Consider the following 6,888-nt stretch of genomic DNA (forward strand, 5'->3'; position numbering starts at 1 on the left):
TTATATAGTATTTGATCATTTCTAGCATTCTATCCGTCTATCTTTAATCAGAAAATTAAATTACTATTTTAATACTGTATTATATCTGCTGATATGCATGATGTAAGTAATGAATAGTTTCTGTAAATCCATATTAGATCTATGCAAATCACTTCCGATACTTTGAAAAAGTAGAAGAATCAATTACAACCAGAAATGCAGTGTGCCACAGTTTATGATAGTGTAATGAAAAGCCTGAGGTAGGTGGAAAACTGAGCCAGTGAGTGGCAATGTACAGTAGCTGTGTTGTGAGGCTGTGTATATCTAATTATGTTTCTTTTCTTTTTTTGGTAGAGCTCTTAGAATACTTTGCAAAAAATTAAAATGGGTTTTCGGATGGTAAATGAACTGTAATGTAAATGAGTTTCTCCACCAATTAATTTTTCTAATAAATCACAGCTATGAGTAAGAAAGTCATAATATGTGTAACATGGAGTATTCTTTGAAATATCATGGCTCTTTTTCCCCCAAATATATTTAATTGGTAACTTTAAGAGAGCCAGCCAAACATATTATTATTAGAGGAACACTTTCACATAAAACATTGCAGAGCACCTTATAATACAAAGGAATAAAACACAAATAATCTTCTTATGCTGCCAATATGCAGAGTTGTGGGAGCTCCACTAACATCCTGTTAAAATTATTCACTCTTCTATTTGTAAAACATTCTTGTTCAAATTTTCAATAACCAAGGCATAAAATCTGTGAATAAACATGCACACTTGATTGCATGCATAATCACCATGATTGGGCACCTGAATTTGGTAACTATTCATATGAAAGACTAGGTAGGCACCTAACTAGCCTCTTTCAAATATAACCATGCATTACTGTGTATAAACCAGGATGCACTTTGCAGGCTTTTAGTGTCTGAACATCAGGCTGCAATTTTTGAAAACGTGGCCCTCAGTGTTATGAATTGAACAGTTGACCTATGACTTTTATGTGTGAATTGTAGTACATTTATAATAGATTACTAATCTTATGGGAAGTCAATAGGTGTGACTCAGGGACCCACAAAAATGGTGAAGCCAGAAGATCTATCCCTAACATGAGGATTTCCCTGGTGCAGGGGCATGTGAAAGGTACAGGAGCTATGGCAAAATATCCCTGGGCTCTGAAGATCTACAGCTGCCACACACTGGGGCTCTGGGTGCAATTTAAAGAAGCCCCAAGATGACTATCTTACTTCAGACACAAAACCATAGCTGGCCACATCACTGGGGAAGTATAAAAGTTGCTAGAAGTTGTTGCTAGAAGTCTCCTACTCTGGTCTTGCTCTGAGCCCAGCTTGGATCTTGCCCAACATATTGAAATAAGTGCATGAAACAAGGACTGTAAATTAAATACTTTCAAGATTTAAACAACTGTCAGTTTAAGATGTGGAACCAGAAAGATGCTTAACTAGCGTGACAGCCAAGACCTCAGTTCAATCACAGAATTAGTACATCATAGACAGTGACAGTGCAAACTTTTCCACATTGTCAGGGCACTGTGCCTCAAATCTCAATTGGAGCAAATGGCCTAAATTCTTCTCTCCTTTACGCAATGCAAGGGAAAAGGAGAAAACAATTTGACAGTCTACCTTGAGAGGAGAGAAAGTTCTTTAAAGTGTTTTACCCCTTGAACTCTCCCAAGGAATAAACCAAGACACAGCCCATAGAACCGTTTTATTGTGATCATAGTGAAAAAACTACATTCACTGATGGCAATAGCAAAATGTTACCCAAGATTAATTCTTCAAATTCTTACAAATGTGTCAGTTGAGAGCACTTAGCGACTAGAACCTCTGCATCACCAAAACAGAGTATACACCAGGCCTTGTCCCCACTTCTTTTGCAAAGACAGTGATGCAAACCCTGCATGGGAGCCAGAAACAATCTGATGACAAATCTCTCTCTCATTTTGTCCTTACACCACATTTTATTTTGTTGTATTAACAGCTTCTAAGGTTGCCTTTGTGAATAAGTGACATGGGGTGAATAAACCCCGTTCTGGAGAATTAAGGGTGCAGGAATAGATTGGGCCCAGGAAACCCTACCCCCAACAGGCCTGCTGGGCATGCTCCAGTTAGAGGAAGGGCTTAAAAGTCTCTTCAGTACAGCAGTTTGGTGGGCACAGAGAGAGAGAGAGCACAAACAAGCAAGCGAGTGAGTGTGACTAAGTAGCCCGCACTTGATGCTGCAGAGGAACTGTGCCAGGAAGGCATTCCCAGAGGGAGATCTGCTGTGTGGAGATGGAACATCCCACCCTGCCGAGACCCATGGACCAGGTCTTTGGGGACAACAGCCAACCATGATGAGCCCCAAGGAAAGGCAAGAAGAGGCCCAGCAGAGAGCAGTAACTGAGCCCCCGGCAGTAGACTGATTCTTTGTGGTGCTCAATAGGACCCTGTGTCAGAACCCAGCAGAGTGGGAGGGCCTGGCTTCTCCTACCCCATAAGTTCCCATGAGGTGGGGCTGTTGCCACAGACTGCAACCACTAGGTGAGGTGTCTCGCCTGCACTCACAATGAGCTAACTTTCAGTATTTGCAAAGAGTCAAGGGCTCTTCATCCTGCATTCTCCCAATCTGTCTGTATTATATAAGGAATAGGTTCATGCAGGCAATGATGATACCCACTGGCAACTTTCCACTGAATTTTTTATACTTAACTGTCATCACAGTGACTGTTTTACAGACATTCTGCTCTTGCATGAGCAGCTCTTTTCAGTATCACATTAAGAAGACTGACAGCCTTACTGACTGCCATCATGCAGTACAGTATCTGGCTACATCTCAATAAGGTGACCTGAGGCTTCCCAGTTTGAGTAGGTTAGCGTCTGGTTTTGTTTGTTTGTTTAAGATTGTCCTACTATCATGAACTTGTGATGCAGTTTAATGGGACACAAAAATGTCCTTGCGTTTTTTTGCTCCCTGAGCTACTGTATCTGGCAGTGACAGACTTCAAGCATGCCACATGTCTCCCATTCATCTGAAATGCAATCAGTAAAGCCCTAATTCTGGTCTCAATTACACAGATTTTCATTCAGTATAACTCTAATTACTTCACATCATCACTTCTGCTTTATGCTGGCATAAGTGAATTCAGAATCAGACTGTATGGTCACATTAAATTGCATCATTCAAAAATGCTGCAATATAAAAGGAAGTGGAAGATGGCAAGCACAAGAGAAAATAACACAAATGGTAACCATTGCGCACACATTTTCAGCGATCAGTTCTTCTCAGGCTGAATATATTTGTGGGAAGAAGATGAAAACACCATTGTACATTTGATGCCAGTTTCTGGGGTTGCAAATCAAGTCATCAGAGACAACTGGCTGTCTTAAAGGCCAAAGATAATAGGTTGCTCTTTTAATCTGATATTCAAGTAGAAAACAGAACAATGAAATTATCACCTTTTTAGCCATTTATATTGGGATGTATAGAGGTAAGTACTATCAGTTTTTTTTTCTTACATGATTATTCTGACTGCTCACACAGGGAGAAAAGGGGAAGGTAAGGTACTTCTTTACAATCCTGTGCTGGGTTACCTATACCAGTGTTTCTCAACCTTTTTGAAACCAGGGACCGGCTTCCTATACGGTGTCAAGGAGATGACCAGTGCCGGTGCCGGTCCATGGACTGGTCATTGAGAAACACTGACCATTGAGAAACATGGGGAGCAGTTTGGAGGGAACAGCTATGCAGAACTGATACATTCCCTTAACTGTGCATGTGGATGAGGAGAGGTCAAAAAGGGGTGAGAAAGAGGGTAACCTTGACTCTGCCCACCATGAAATATTGGTCAGTGCAGCTGCCCCAGTGCACTGGATTGTTGTAAAATGGACCAAGTATAGGGCTGTCTCAAGGTATGTCCCCTCTTGGAGTAGAAACACACTGGGAAACAGACAAAGGACTCTATCATAATTTGCTTCACAGTCTTCTCTGAGGGGCAGGAAAGCTATGTGCTGCCCCAGTTAGAGGTCTTGTGGCATAGCCATGAGTGAATCCTTATTTACCTACAATATTTTTATATTGTCTAATGGGGAAAACATAGATAGGTCTAGTGACTAATGGTCTTTCAACTAGAGTTTATACTTAAATTCTAAACATTTTGGGACAGGGACCATGCCCCTGATCCTCCTATCAATCCTACAGAGAATGCACAGGAAAATAAATACTTTTCTGCAGAGCCCTTCTATGCTCCAAAATTCCTCCCTAAAACAAAGCATTTAAGCACACACTTAAGCTTATTCCATTCAGCAAAGCACTTGAACACCTTACTAAATTTAAGCATGTGTACCAGTGCTTTGCTGATTAGGGACTGGATGCTGAATCAAGCCTAAAGGATATGCTCAAGGCAGCCAAAAGAAGGGACTCAACACTGCAGATTGAAGCCAGGCTGCTAAAGTGAAGCTCTCAGCAGATCTAATGTGAGGTCATATGATCTGTACTCAGATGCCTAGTGTATTTCAGCAAAACCCTGAGACCTGTCAAGATCATGGAACAAAAACAATCCCACTTTTACTATAGGAAAGCAAGTTTCTCAATGGAAGAATTCAGGCAAAACTTTTCCAGGGTCACTGACAAAGTTTTCCTTCTCCAGAATCCCTCTCCTGCAAGGCTTTCCGTAGACAGGAGTGATCTAAATCTAAGTATATTAACAACATATCAGTTGCACTCCCTTTATCTAGTTACTACTCTTATAAACCCTTTTTTCACCTCTTCTTTTCTTTAAAGTTGGGGATTTAGATGGGACTGACTCATCAATGACTTAAAAGACTATGTACCTCTGTGACAGTAAACACTCCTGTATTTACAGCCTACACATTACTGTAATACTCTTTGTACAAAATATGCCTTATGAAGTATGATTTGAAAAATAACAACTTGTTGGTTAATATTCTTGTGTGATGTATGTACATGATGTGTATTAAGAGTTATGGGTACTGGTTGGAATGATGACTAAAGTATGTGTAGACAATGTATATCAGGGAGAGCTGGTTAACAGGTCTGCACTAGACGTGGAACTGTGCTTTTCCCATCTGGGAGTTACTTCAAAAGTACTCGGAAAGACAATGAGAATGTATTTACATATCACATAAACAGACACTTCAAGCTAACAAGGAGTGGAGACAAACCCCACGCTAACAAGTCAGGGAGACGACAGCATGGTGTCTATGCCCCAGCAGGACAAAAAAGCTTAGTTTGGATTTTGCTTTTCAGAACAACACATTGCAAAGGTTTATTGGTCTATAAAGATGGGGGGGGGGCTGAACCTCAAGTGATGAACAGTTGAATCAACTGATTGAATACAATATTACTGTATTATAAGAGTGTATAGAGTGAGGTCTGTTCTGAAAGCTAATGACACGCTGGTGATAATACAGACATTTCACAATTATATTAAACATTATATGAGCAAGTGTGGCTACTTAATGATATTATGTCTTAAAGTCTGTGGCCAAACGGGGAAACAGATAAATAGCTGCTAAAAACAGAAGTGTAGCTGCAGTTAACCATTCCAAGTACAATTTCATCCAAGACCTGTTTGGACTCTTACAAAGGCTGGCGCTAAGAAACAAAATCAGAGATCTCATGGTCACCCTGGGGTAGCCATAAAACACATTCAGTGGATAGATTACTATATCTTTGTCACCTTTTGGAACCACAGACAGTAACTCAATTGTGCTTGTATGTTGCCTGCTTTAATCTGTAAATAACTTTTTCATTTCTTTACTTAGTTAATAAATCCTTAGTTAGTTTACCATGGGATTGGTTACAAGCATTGTCTTTGGTGCTAGATCAAAAGTACAAACTGTTCTGGGGTAAGTAACTGGTCTCTCAGGACTAGAAGCAACTTGACTATTTTGTGATCTTTGGACAAATGACCATTTATCACCAAGTCCAGCTTGCCTGGATGACTAGTTAGTCACCTTAGGCACCAGTCTGTCTGTGACTTCATGGTAAGACTGGAACAGTGATCCAGAAGTTCACATTTGCTACTTAGTTGGTGAAATCTAATTATACTTTTATAACACACCAATATTCTGCATAGGCCACATGTGTTACAGAAAAAAGTTAGAAATGTTTTAATGATTTTTTAAATAGTGATATTATTTTTCATATTCTTCCTCCTGTAAAACCATGTAGATTAGTTACAGTTAGTTTAGTTGTACAAACCTCCAAGGACAAGAATATTATGACTAATTTATGGAGCTGGTAAAAAAATAAATTTTTAAAATTTGACTTTTTTGAAAAAAAATATCATGTCCCATTTTTCAAACAGTTCTAGTTATCTATTTTACAAACTTATAAATAACTTAAATAACTTTAAATAGGGTGTTTTTATAGTCCAATAGACTAATTATATAGCCTTTGGTAGATGTTACATATTATGGTGATGGGCATGATGTCAGAACCCGAATAGACTAGAAAATTTCTCAATATTTGTCAGTCCTAGAAGCAAGTGATGCATATTCTATTCTTAGGCTGGGTATCTTTCCCCCTTCTAGTGCTATAATGTTCCTGTTTGTAGGGCCTAGAGGGTCACAAACTATCTGAATTTAAACCTGTCACTGGTACAGGACTTAATGTTTCCCATCCTGTACCTCAATCACTGTAATTTTGGGGTGTAGAGAAATTCTACAGTTGGGTTGTGGGAACATTCATTTGCTACATCCTTCCTTCCTTCCTTCATGACCTCTATATAAGAAGATTTGGAATGTTAGAAGTCATCACAATGAAGATGGATAATTGGGATGAATGCAATTGAAACAGTCAAATATGCAAAATAAACAATTTATCACATTACATTAAAATATACATAAATTGTATAACATATATATGGAGAAAGAGAGAG

The sequence above is a fragment of the Emydura macquarii genome, unplaced genomic scaffold (assembly GCF_026122565.2).
Source record: "Emydura macquarii macquarii isolate MOO-44397 ecotype Brisbane River unplaced genomic scaffold, CSIRO-AGI_Emac_v2 contig_2834, whole genome shotgun sequence".
In the NCBI taxonomy this organism is placed as follows: Eukaryota; Metazoa; Chordata; order Testudines; family Chelidae; genus Emydura; species Emydura macquarii.